Genomic DNA, 13,536 nt, shown 5'->3' on the forward strand with positions numbered 1-13,536 from the left:
ACAAGTAGACAGCTTCTACCAAGGACAGACCTACCACAGGTAACATTGTGGGTTAAACACTATCTTTCTTGTGATTCTAACCAACAGACGCCATAGGGTAAGGCAAGCCACTTACCACAAGGGCACAAAATCAATGATTAACACTGATCTCATCGATCTCTCGATTCCCGTTGGTGCTGTATTGCGCAGGAATCTTTAAAGTTGGCGCAATATAAAAAAGGCCTACATTTTTGAAGCTGTGTGTTGTGCATTAATCTGTGCTCTATTTGTCAGTGTTTGGTACTTGAGTATTTTTACTTATCTGTAAAAAATGAGTCAAGCAGATCTACAGTAGTTCTCTGTCAGTATGTTTCAGTTGCGCTTTAAACCACACTATAAGGTTTCTAACACATTTTACATTTTAATATTAGATGTCTAGGTCATGTTACCATGCTTTTATTTTTCCTTAGAAAGAAGCCAAAAGGAAGTTCAATTGGCAGAAGAATGCCCTTTTAAACAAATGATTTTAATTATAAAGGTTTACTGTACGTGAAGATTCCCAAAAAAAATAGATTGCATGTGAAATATTTTCAAAAGAAAAGACAGCATACCATCACTTGAAGTTAAATGTTAAAATCTGATACAAGACAGACGATGCTTGTTTGACAACATTTGATTCAGTTAAATATTAGGTGCAGTAGTTATGGTGACTGTGTTGATATCAGGTCAGTAATAGGACTAATTTAATAACCAACCTAATGGGAGTTTACTGTATATGGTTCAAATAGAGGCAGACATGCCAAAGAAAATGTTACAAAAAAACTTCAAACTTGACTGAGGAAAGTGAAGAATAAAAGAGGAAAGTGTGAAGCAACTATAATATTTTGACACCTTTCCAACACTATTTTCCAACATTACATGGTACAAGAATCACAAAAGGTTAGTATGCAGGTACAGCAAGTGATTAGGAAGGCAAATGGAATGTGGCATTTATTACAGGGGGAATGGAATGTAAAAGTAGGGACTTTTTGGTACAGTTGTACAGGGCATTGGTCAGATCACATCTAGGGTACTGTGTACTATTTTGGTCTCCTTATTTAAGAAAGGATATAAATGCATTAGAAACAGTTCAGAGAAGGTTTACTGGGATGGGGGCGTTGTCTTCTGAAGAAAGGTTAGACAGGCTTGGCCTGTATTTATTGGAGTTTAGGAGAATGGGAGGTGATCTTATTGAAAAATATAAGGTCCTGAGGGGGCTTGACAAGGTGGATGCTGAAAGGATGTTTCCCCTTGTGGGAGAGACTAGAACTAGGGGACATCATTTAAAAATAAGGGGTATCCCTTAAGATAGAGATTCAAAGAAATTTTTTCTCTGACGGCTGAGAGTCTTTGGAATGCTCTTCCCTGGAGAGTGATGGAGGCAGGGTCATTGAATATTTTTAAGGCAGAGGTAGATAGATTCTTGACTAACAAGGACGTCAAAGGTTATTGAGGGTAGGCGGAATGTGGAGTTGAGGCCACAATCAGATCAGCATGATCTTACTGAATGGCAGAGTAGGCTCGAGGGGCCGAATAGCCTATTCCTGCTCCTAATTTGTAAATTTGTATGTAGGTATTTAATGAAATAAATCAGTAGAAATAATAAAAACATTGACTAGGGTTTGGGGTTTCTTTGGGGTTTGTCTGTTACCCTAAGAATACTACCATAGTCTGTTATCCATCAAACCCATTCTTGTTTACTTACAGATCTATGAACATCATACTACTCTACACAAGGCTGTATTTCTGTTTCCCACCAGATCTGCCTCTTTGATGTAATCTCACTTGACTTAGTTACACCATTAGTTACATCAGTATCAGGTGCTCCTGATGTTAACCCTTTACTCTACATCTCCTCCCAAAGTCTCAAACTTCAGAGGGTTAGTCTCTGTGGTACCTTGACCAATCTCCCTGATCTGGTCCTAATTTCCTTTTGAGGCTGAGGGTGAACTGCCCTCTCACATTGTTTGATAAGAGTGTCTTCCACCTGGGTGGTTGTAGAGTTTCTCCTTGTTTCTGGTTCCTTGCCTCTGTCTAGGTCTAAATAGAATATCCAAGGTTCCACTGGTTTCCTTCCAAATGATATCAAGACTCTTCAGTCCCTTTTGGCATTCCCCTGGTCTGACTTAATTCTATGAGATCTTGGCTGTGGAACTCTTTATGTTACTATGCCTTCTTCCTGTTGCTGTGCCTTCTTTCTGTTGATCCTGTATCCACACACTCTCCCTGGACTGTAGCACTTTCAAGTCTTGTGCACTGTGCCTTAAATTGAAATTACGAGCTTCACTGTCACTTTGTTGCTCCTCATGCTTCCCAACTTTCTCGCGATCATCTGAGGTAATGTTTGGTTGTAGTTTTTGTTGTCTTGACTGTCTGAAATCCTCTTCCTGCTTCTCCGTTTGAGGTTTTCTAAGCGAACTAGTCATATGTATGAAACCATATTCCTGTGCAAAGTTATGGAACAACTCGTTAGCAAGCTGGGGTCTGTTGTCTGCCACCACAAATCCAGGATGCCATGTGCTGCAAAGATTCTTCTTAGTGATGTAATAACTGCCTCCGCCATGCTGCTAGGCAGTCTACTCACTTCAAACGACCTGGAGTAGTATTCAATGACGATGATGAAAACTTTGCCTTAAACTCAAATAAATCCATTTCCAGGCTCTGCCATGGCCTTGAAGGGAAAGTGGAGGGTGCCGGTGATTCACTTTGCTGTTGGCTATTCGCTGTACATGGAAGGCAATTCGTGATTCAATGGAGTGACTGATGCCTGGCCACCAAACTGACTGCTGGGCTCTTGTTTGGCATTTTGCTATTCCCAAGTCAGGTTGATGGATTTTCTGAAGAATGTCGAATCAAAGTGTTTTTGGGATGACCAATCTGTCATTAAAAACCAAGAAATCATTGATGATTGTGAAATGTTTTCTCTGTTTGAAGAATTGGTGAAGTATTATTTGGAGTGGAAGGATTATTTGGAATGTACTCTAGCCATCCGGTCTGGCAATACTCCTTTATTTTCATGCACACATCACCTTGCTGTTGTTCTAGCTTAGTCTCTTGCAGTCTTTTCTCAGTGGCAGATGAATGAGGTATAAGCTTCCACTTCCTCAATAAAATTTAAATCTACCAATTTAACTCCGACTGGTATTCTTGACAATATATCTGCAGTCGTATGGTAATTTCCCTGGGCATACTCAGTAACTGAATTGTATCTGATGAATCTCAAGTCTAAAACATTGAATTCTGGGTGGCATTTTTGCAACTTCCTTTTGGTTAAGGACAGTAACCAAAGGCTTATGGTTGGTTTCAATTTTGAATCTTAAACCCATGACATAATCGGAGAACTTCTCATAGACCCACATGGCTGCTAAAGCTTCTTTTTCAATGGCTGCATACCTCTTCTCTGCGTCTGTAAGAGATCTGAGGCAGAATAAGCTGGTCTTTGCCATTTTTTAAAAAAAAACTTGTAACAACTCTGTGCCCAAGCCTGTAGGTGATCTGTCTGTTGCTACAATTGTTGGCAACTCTGGATGTCAGTGCACTTGAATTTCTGGTGAAATTAGGAGATTTCTGATTTTGTCAAAAGTGTTTTACTGGTCAATGTTCCAGCACCACTGTTGATCTTGTCACAACAGGTGTCACAATGGCTCATTGATTTCCGCCAAGTTTGGTAGGAACTTGCATACTTGGTTGACCATCCCAAGGAACCGTTGCAATTCTGTGATGTTTTTAGGCTGTGGGAACTCTCTAAAGACCTTGGTTTTCTGCGGGTCGGCTACAATTCCTGAAGTTTGTACAATGTGACTAAGAATTTTATCATAGGCTTTGCAAATTCACATTTGTCATTTAATGTCAAACCTGCTTCGTGCAGGACTTTGAGGGCTCCTCTCACTCGATGGATATGTTCTTCACTCGATGAACTGTGTACAAGAACGTCATCCACATGGCATATTACTCCTTCCATGTCTTCCAGAGTCTGAGGCATCGTTCTTTGGAATATCTCAGGTGCAGAAGCAATTTCGAATGGTAACCTATTGAAACAATAATGACCAAATGGGATGATAAAAGTAAGCAGCGATCTGGATTCTCTGTCCAGAGGTGACTACCAAAAGTCGCTGTTAGCATCCAGTTTTGTGAAGAGTGCGCTTTTTGCTAATTTGGCAAGACTTTCGTCCATGATGCCATCGGGTAGATCTCGTGCTCTACTGACTTTTAATTGAGTCAAGTCCACACAGATTCTAATTGAACCATCATACTTTGGTACTGTGACCATACCAGAATACCACTTCATTGGTATGGTTACTGGAAAGATGACCCCTTGTTGTAACGTGCTCAATCTCGCTCTTAACTTTGTCTAAGAGCAGGTGAGGGATCTTCCTCGCTATGATGAAACATATAAGGTTAGCATCCGCCCTTATGGTTATGTGATATTCTGTTTTCAGCTTTCCTAAGCCTGAAAATAGGGTTGGAAATTCATTCCTGAATACCTTACTGGACTACTTGTCAACAATTTCATCAACCTTGTAAATTAGACTCCACTGCAAACATGCTTTTCTACTCAGTAACGATGACTCCTGGTTCTGTATAACATACAGAGGTTCAATCATTTATTTATCCTTGTGTCTTAATCTTGCGAAGTGTTGGCCTATTACTTTTAGTGTAATCCCTTCCTAGACCTTGCAACTGGTTGGAGGAAGACTATAACATGATATTTTTAAGCCATTTTAATTCATCAGATAATACTGAAACACCTGTGCAAGTATCTAGTTTGAATTCTGTGGGGTGACCTTTAACTACTAACTTAATGCTCCAATAATTATTTTCCGTTTCGTTAACTTCTCCTTAAAAGGTTATTTGTTTTTTCTGTAGCTCTTCCACTTCTTGGATTTTACTTGGTTTCATTGTTATCTCTTTCTTCCTATGAGAAAAAGGAACTTTGGATCTAAAGGCTATTTTAAAATGTCCTAACATCGCGCAGTTGTGGCACTGCACCCCCTACTGGACATTCTTACTGCTTGTGGAGGGTTTTTCCACCAAACTGAGAGCATCTCAAGATGTCAGTCAGCGCACTTTTTCCCCGATTTTGTGGGCTTTTGCTTCACTTTTGCTTCAATATGTTTGACATATGGCTTCACATATTTTTTTCCAAGGGACAACACTTTCCCCATGAACAACTACTCTGTTTTGCTTCCTAGGCTCAGTCTGTTGCACTATTTGTACTACCTTTGTGGGAGTTAAATCTTCCTTCATTTGCAAAAGATCTGATAGGAAGACCCCCAACCATTATATGATCGCATGTTAATTCATCTCTGAGGGTCCCATAGTTGCAATTTCCACGAGTCTGTACAAGTCATTTATAAATCAATCCATGGATCCATCCAGTTTTCGCCTCCTCTTATTAAATTTTGCTCAGTCAATGATCAAATTTTTTCGAACGCTGAAGTACGAATCGAATACCTAGAGCACCTTATATGATCTCGACGCTTCACTGACGCCCTGTCTTGCAATAACATTGTCTGCTATGGCCCCTACTGCATAGAGTAAAGTACTGACCTGATCCTCTAGTCCTTCTTATACAAAGCTGAAACTGTTCTGTATCTGGAGAATCTGTTCCTCCAATTGTCCCAGTGTTGAGCCTGCTGTGAGCCTTCAGTGCTTCAGAATGTTTCTAGGACTGAGTACGTAGACTCCATGCTTACCCTAAGCTATGGATCTGTTGCTGCTTCAGAAGTCTGGCTTGTAGATTGTGATTTGTATTCACTGCTGTCTAGACTCCGGGTCTGTGTGTTTGTTTGCATCTGCATCACCCATGATGCTCTGTTCTCAGGTGAGTCTCCAATCTTTTTTCTTCTTCTTGTCCTTTTCAAAGGATTTGTAGGTCTTTTGGGTCTGCAGTCCCCTCTTGGAGTTTTTCTGGCTGCTGCTACCACATTTTGACTTGGATTCGGGGTCAATATGGGGTTACTTTAGGGCTTGTCCATTACCCTAAGAATACTACCATAGACTGTTATTCAGAAAAACCATTCTTGTTTACTTATAGTTCTGTGTACACCTTAGTACATGAGGTTATACTTCTGCTTCCCATCAGATCTCAGTCTCTTAGTCATCTGACATTGTATCATAGTTACATCAGTATCAGGTGCTCCTGATATTAACCCTTTACTCTACATTAACCTGCTCTGGAAATGGAAAGACTTTACAGTAAAAACTAGTCCTTATGATCATTTCTCTGACAGAAACAGGGGAAAGAAAGGACTAATTTTAGAGAGCAAAATCCAGCATCCAATCACATTACGAGTGTCGCCCATATTGGGAAAGGCAACTTTGGTGACATCCTGGGCTGCCAAATAAAACAGGCATTCCCCTACATGTGCATATGTGGGGCTTCTTACATCATTGGTATGGATTGAGGGACATAGATGTGGGACCTCCTCCGCTCTGGATTTTTCAGCAGCTTCTACAGCCTAAGCAATGGTCACCATTAAAAAAGATATCTTTAAATGTAAAATAAAAGGTTAAAAAACACAGCTTGCAATCAGCAGGAGTAGCAGTCTTTCCCAGACTATACAGTTCTCAGGTTCAACTTCCCTCACCTTTGCTACTTAAACACCATCAAAGTGAGGTTAATATTCAACAATGTAAAATGTATGAGCCCCTTGTGGTGGTCCAAGAGGCACTGGCAGCTCACACAAACAATAATATTGCGATCCAAAGAGAAATTTCCAGTTGGCTTCAGGCCTCCAGATGGGAAATGTATTTTATATGTCAATGGTTATAGACATGAGAATGGGCCATAACCAATTTCCAACCTTTCAATGTGAACTGAAAGCTGGGCAAGATTTCAGTAATTCAGTGCAGCTGTACAGACAAAGTCATACATAAATTTTACATAATCTGGTCAGACTAAGCTGTGAGTCTGTGTCCAGATTTGGTCACAGTCACAAGGAAAACAATTGAGTGCTGATGCAGAGAAGAGCCAGAATCCTGATGTTGGATGCCAGAGGAATCTCAAAGTAAATCTTGAGAAAGTTAGGCTCTTGGCAATGAAAAGAAGGATTTGAGAAGTTTCTTAGGTAAGTGAATAGTGTAGGGGGGTAATTCTGGAGCAATACTTGAAGATAAACCTTGTACCTATGTTCAGAAGGACACACATACAATCTAGTGAAAGGTAAATTCAAACCAAGTTGCAGTTGAAATTCTAAATAGGAAAGGAGAGGCAAAAATCTTGAAGTCATTTAAGAGACGGGGGAGGGGGTGCAATGATGGATCACTGTAGAATTTCTTAGATAGATGAGCTAAATTGGGCTAAATGGCCTCCTTCATATAGCTTATGGTCTTGTAAACTATCAAGCCTCATGCTACTTCAAACAATTTTGTACATCAGGCCATGTAAAAAACCACATCGAATCATGGCAGTGTTATTTGCTGTTAGTTAGATTTACCCTTGCACATTTAGGTTTTAAAAATTTTGCAAGGCAAGTTAGTGAAAATGTGTGCTGATTGGAAGATTGTGAAATTAACAGCACAAGTACAGAGAAGGAAGAAGAATTCATGGTCAAATCAGGTACAGAAAGAGAAATAGAGAGGGAAAGAATGACTGGTTCAAAAGACAGATAAATAAGTTATAGAAAAATAATTTTATAAAAAAAAATAAAATCTCCAACAACAATTAAAAGCCAAAGGAACATAATAGTTAATTTTCAGTGCCAGAGAGGTTGACTGGCAACTATTAACACTTCTCACAATGTTACAAAGAGCATTTAAACTGAAGTGAACAAGACTTAACTTTCTGTGGCAAGTTTAGCTCGCATCTACTGTGCAAATATAGCAACTTCACACTATTTAATGCATTTAAATGGTGATCCAGGTACTGTGATTCTGTTTTTGTGCAGCTAATGGCATGAACTGCACATCTGCCCTTGCTTGAAGTTGCTGTAGCTTTTGCACATAAATAATAGAGTGCCATTAACCTCCCCATTATTTTGACAGATAATGACAGACTAATGTGCAAGTGGAAAGCTAAGTCCAGCCATCAAAATACTATCGGCACAGCAAGATAAAGCAGTTGGTGTATTAACTGCCACCATCGAAGCATGCTTTTAAAAAAAATTACCTAGTAAATTAGTGGTAGCAAATAAATTCTGCTAACCTTCTGTTAATCTATTATGGTAAAAGCTTTAGCTGTTAGTTATTTAGGTCAAATCACACCATCTTTATAAGAAAAAGTATTTGTTTATAAAGCGAAAATAATTTTTTAAAATTCGTTCATGGGATGTGGATGTCTAGGCCAGCTTTTGTTGCCCATCCCTAACTGCCCTTGTTCAGAGGGCATTTAAGAGTCAACCACATTATTGTGGGTCTAGAGTCACATATAGGCCAGACTAGGTAAGGACAGTAGATTTCCATCCCTAAAGGCCATTAGTGACCCAGTTGGGTTTTATGACAATCAACAATGGCTTCATTGTCATCATCTGACTTTTAATTCCAGATTTTTTTTTTGATCTCAAATTCCACCATTTGCCATGGTGGGATTCGAATCTGGGTCCCCAGAGCATTACCCTGGGTCTCTGGATTACCAGTCCAGTGACAACACTGCTACGCCACCGCCTCCCCCAAGAAGAAGCATGCATCAATTTTCTGACATTAACAGCACAAATGATGTGATGATGCATTTCAAAATGATTTATCTCATTATAATTTTTAAAAACGGTTTCTGAATATTATGTAAAGAAAATGAGGAAGCTGACAAAGAGGTTGGGCTGAAATTACCTTATTTCAGTTAGATGAGTGGGGATTTAACACACAATAGTTAGTTTAAAAAAAGCAGAAAAAACTGTAAACTAGCAGTGGCTGTGAATTAAAAATGAGAGGGATAATAAAAATAATCCGACAAGTCAAGGTAAGTGTATCATGCATAAAAACAGTCATTAGGGTAAAAATTAGATTAAAAAGAGGCATACAATATATGTAGGGATACAAGGCAGAAGGAAACTCAGAAAATATTAAAATGTACTGAATCAAAGCAGAAAGAGCAGTTAGGCCCAATATATGAAAGTACGAAAGGAGACTGGTGGTCAAAATAAAGGGAATTAACAAATATTTTTCAGGATAGTCCAAGAAACAGTGGGACCATTTTGAAATGAAATGACCAGTATGCTGTTGGGAGTAAGGCAATGGTGGAGAAGTATTCAAACCTGTGGAGAAATATTCAAACCAGCCTTTACAGAGGAAGGTAAAAGTAGAACTGGAGGAGCAACTAAAGGGGATGTGGAAGAGCCACAACTGCAGATAAGTATGCAACAGGAAGCTATAGAAAGGCAGTAATTCAGTGAAATTTTGTAAAAGGCAGCTTGTGCTAAACTAATCCATTAGAATTCTTGAGAGAGATCATAATGTATCAATAAAAGGAATGTGGTGAGTACTGTATCCATGAATTTGTAGCAGACACTTTGATCAGGTGAGATACAAGAGACCTGTATGTAGTCACATGGACAAAAGATGACTCGGGGACAGAAAGTTTCATTCAAATATGGAGTGCTATAACTCAAGCGGTTATTAAGGCAGAGACTACAACATCATTTGAAATGCAATTAGATAAATATTTGAAAGGAAGAATGCAAAAGGATACAATGAAAGGACAAGGGAATGGAATTTCAGTAGAAAGCTCTAATTTAAGAGCTGGCACTAGTACAAGCATAAGACGGAGGAGCAGAAATAGGCCATTCAGCCCATTCAATGAGATCATGGCTGATCTGATAATCAGTCGGATTGGACAGCAGCTCCATCAGTCCCGGCAGTGCCAGGAAGGCGTGAGTGGCCGCTGCTGGGACAGCTGGAGAAGAAAGGACCCTAATCCTTGGATCACTGGAGCAGGCAAGTCCGGGGTCTTGGGCCGGCAGGGTTTGGGTAGGTTAGGGAGAGAAACAGGTGGGAGGGAGAGGGTGGGTTTATGGGAGAGAGCGGATAGGAAGCAAGGGGGCAGGGGGGGGTACAACCTAAGGCGGACCACCCAGCAATTGGTAAAGGGCAGCCCCGGAAGAGCAACACCGCCCCTCCTTCCCGCTCTTTAACCACTTGAGGTGAAAAATAGCCATCCCGCTCCCGCTTGCTGCCCATGCCAAACGTTTTATGCATGGGCAGAGTATTATCAGGGTCAATTGGCTTGACAGCAAGGCTAATTGACCCATAAGACCATAAGACATAGGAGCAGAAATTAGGCCATTCGGCCCATCGAGTCTGCTCTGCCATTCAATCATGGCTGATAAGTTTCTCAACCCCATTGTCCCGCCTTCTCCCCATAACCTTTGATCCCCTTACCAATCAAGAACCTATCTATCTTGGTCTTAAATACACTCAATGACCTGGCCTCCACAGCCTTCTGTGGCAATCAATTCCATAGACTCACCACTCTCTGGCTAAAGAAGTTTCTCCTCACCTCTGTTCTAAAAGGTCTTCCCTTTACTCTGAGGCTGTGCCCTCGGGTCCTAGTCTCTCCTACTAATGGAAACATCTTCCCCACGTCCACTCTATCCAGGCCTTTCAGTATTCTGTAAGTTTCAATCAGATCCCCCCTCATCCTTCTAATCTCCATCGAGTATAGACCCAGAGTCCTCAAACGTTCCTCATATGTTAAGCCTTTCATTCCTGGGATTGTTCTCGTGAACCTCCTGTCGACCCTCTCCAGGGCCAGCACATCCTTCCTGAGATACGGGGCCCAAAATTGCTCACAATATTCTAAATGTGGTCTGACCAGAGCCTTATAAAGCCTCGGCAGCACATCCCTGCTTTTATATTCTAGTCCTCTCGAAATAAATGCCAACATTTACCTTTGCCTTCCTAACTACCGACTCAACCTGGACTAGGACTCCCAAGTCCATTTGCACTCCAGATTTCTGAATTCTCTCCCCATTTAGAAAATAGTCTATGCCTCTATTCTTCCTACCAAAGTGCATGACCTCATACTTCCCCACGTTGTATTCCATCTGCCACTTCTTTGCCCATTCTCCTAACCTGTCCAAATCCTTCTGCAGCCTCCCCGCCTCCTCAATACTACCTGTCCCTCCACCTATCTTTGTATCATCTGCAAACTTAGCCAGGATGCCCTCAGTTCCTGGTCCCAACACTGACCCCTGCGGAACTCCACTAGTCACCGGCCGCCATCCTGAGAAGGACCCCCTTATCCCCACTCTCTGCCTCCTGCCAGACAGCCAATCTTCTATCCATGCTAGTACCTTGTCTCTAACACCATGGGCTCTTATCTTATTGAGCAGCCTCCTGTGCGGCACCTTGTCAAAGGCCTTCTGGAAGTCCAAGTAGATAACATCCATTGGCTCTCCTTTGTCTAACCTACTCGTTACCTCCTCAAAGAATTCTAACAGATTTGTCAGGCATGACCTCCCCTTGATGAAACCATGCTGACTTTGCCCTATTTTACCATGCACTTCCAAGTATTCTGAAATCTCATCCTTAATAATGGACTCTAAAATCTTACCAACGACCGAGGTCATGCTAATCAGCCTGTAATTTCCCGTCTTTTGCCTCACTCCCTTCTTAAACAGGGGGGTTACATTGGCGATTTTTCAGTCCTCTGGGACCCTCCCTGACTCCAGTGATTCCTGAAAGATCACCACTAACGCCTCCACCATCTCTTCAGCTACCTCCTTCAGAACTCTGGGGTGTAATCCATCTGGTCCAGGTGATTTATCCACCTTCAGACCTTTCAGTTTTCTTAGCACCTCGTCCTTGGTAATGGCCACCATACTCACCTCTGCCCCCCGACTCTCTTGAACTTTGGGGATGTTACTCGTGTCTTCCACTGTGAAGACTGACGCAAAGTACCTATTCAGTTCCTCCGCCATTTTTTTGTTCCTCACTACTACTTCCCCAGCGTCATTTTCCAGCGGCCCAATGTCCACTTTTGCCTCTCTCTTACCCTTTATATATCTAAAAAAAACTCTTGCAATCTTCTTTTATATTACTGGCTAGTTTACCCTCATATTTAATCTTCTCCTTCCTTATTTCTTTTTTAGTTGTCCTCTGTTGGTCTTTGTAGGCTTTCCAATCCCCTGGTTTCCCACTGTTCTTCACCGCATTGTATGCTTTCTCTTTAGCTTTTATGCCGTCCCTGATTTCCCTTGTCAGCCTTGGTTGCCTCGTCCTCCCTTTAGTTATGCTTCTTCTTCCTAGGGATGAATTTTTGCTGTGTCTCCTAAATTACTCCCAGAAACTCCTGCCATTGCTGTTCCACTGTCTTTCCTGCTAGGCTCATCTCCCAGTCAATTCTGGCCAGCAACTTCCTCATGCCTCTGTAGTTGCCTTTATTCAACTGTAATAGCGTTACATCTGATTCCAGCTTTTTCCTCTCAAATTGCAGGGTAAATTCTATCATATTATGGTCACTTCCTCCTAAGGGTTCCTTCACCTTAAGCTCCCTTATCAAATCTGTCTCATTACACATCACTAAATCTAGAATTGCCTGTTCCCTAGTGGGCTCCACCAAAAGCTGCTCCAAAAAGCCACCTCGTAGACATTCCACAAATTCCTTTTCTTGGGATCCACTACCAACCTGATTTTCCCAGTCTACCTGCATAATGAAATCCCTCATGATCACTGTAAACTTGCCTTTCTTACACGCCTTTTCTATCTCCTGGCGTATCTTGTGCCCCACATCCTGACTACTGTTCGGAGGCCTGTACTTGACTCCCATTATGGTTTTTTGACCTTTGTGGTTCCTCAACTCTACCCACACAGATTCTACATCATCTGACCCTACGTCGTTTCTTGCTATCGATTTAATTTCATTTCTTACAAACAAAGCAACCCCACCCCCTCTGCCAACCTGCCTATCTTTTCGATAGGATGTATATCCTTGTATATTTAGCTCCCAGTCCTGATCCCCTTGCAGCTATGTCTCCGTGATGCCCACCACATCATACCTGCCAATTTCAATCTGCGCCACAAGCTCATTTACCTTATTTCGTATACTGCGTGCATTCAGATACAACACCTTCAGTCCTGTATTTCCCATCCCCTTTCTCATTGTCATCCCTTTATCTGATGTGCTTGAAGTTAGATTCCTAGCCCTTTCCAAACACTCTGTCCTATTTTGTGTTCTGGAGACTTTAATAGCCTCTCCCGGGCTCTCCTTTCTTTTCAGATTTTTCATAATTTTCCATGAAGTTGAATCCACACCCCCCCCCCCCCCCCCACCCCCCAACACGCTAACCTGCTGCTTTGTTTCCCATTAGTCATACTTCTTGGAGTTTTACCCTTCCATCCCCCCCACTTTCTAGTTTAAAGTCCTGTTGACCCTTAATTGTTCATTTAAATATGGTGGGTGGGGTGCCAATTTTGGCACCTGCTTGCCCCCTGCATTATGGAGGTGAACTCAGGGGTGGGCCGGAAGGTGGTTGGATGGGCGCCCATCCCATTTTACGTGCTCCACTCCCGCGAGAAACACACCTGCTGGGGCACATAAAATTCAGCGCAATAAAAAGTATTTCTCTGGCAGTAATGATCTTG

General features: G+C 41.6%; 1 protein-coding gene across 2 annotated transcripts in view; it reads right to left on the reverse strand.

Annotated features, from left to right (window-relative positions):
- trappc9 (trafficking protein particle complex subunit 9) overlaps positions 1-13,536 on the reverse strand; it is a 971,003-nt gene that overhangs the window by 1,385 nt on the left and 956,082 nt on the right. The window lies entirely within an intron of this gene.

This window comes from Cetorhinus maximus, chromosome 4 (genome assembly GCF_964194155.1).
Source record: "Cetorhinus maximus chromosome 4, sCetMax3.hap1.1, whole genome shotgun sequence".
In the NCBI taxonomy this organism is placed as follows: Eukaryota; Metazoa; Chordata; class Chondrichthyes; order Lamniformes; family Cetorhinidae; genus Cetorhinus; species Cetorhinus maximus.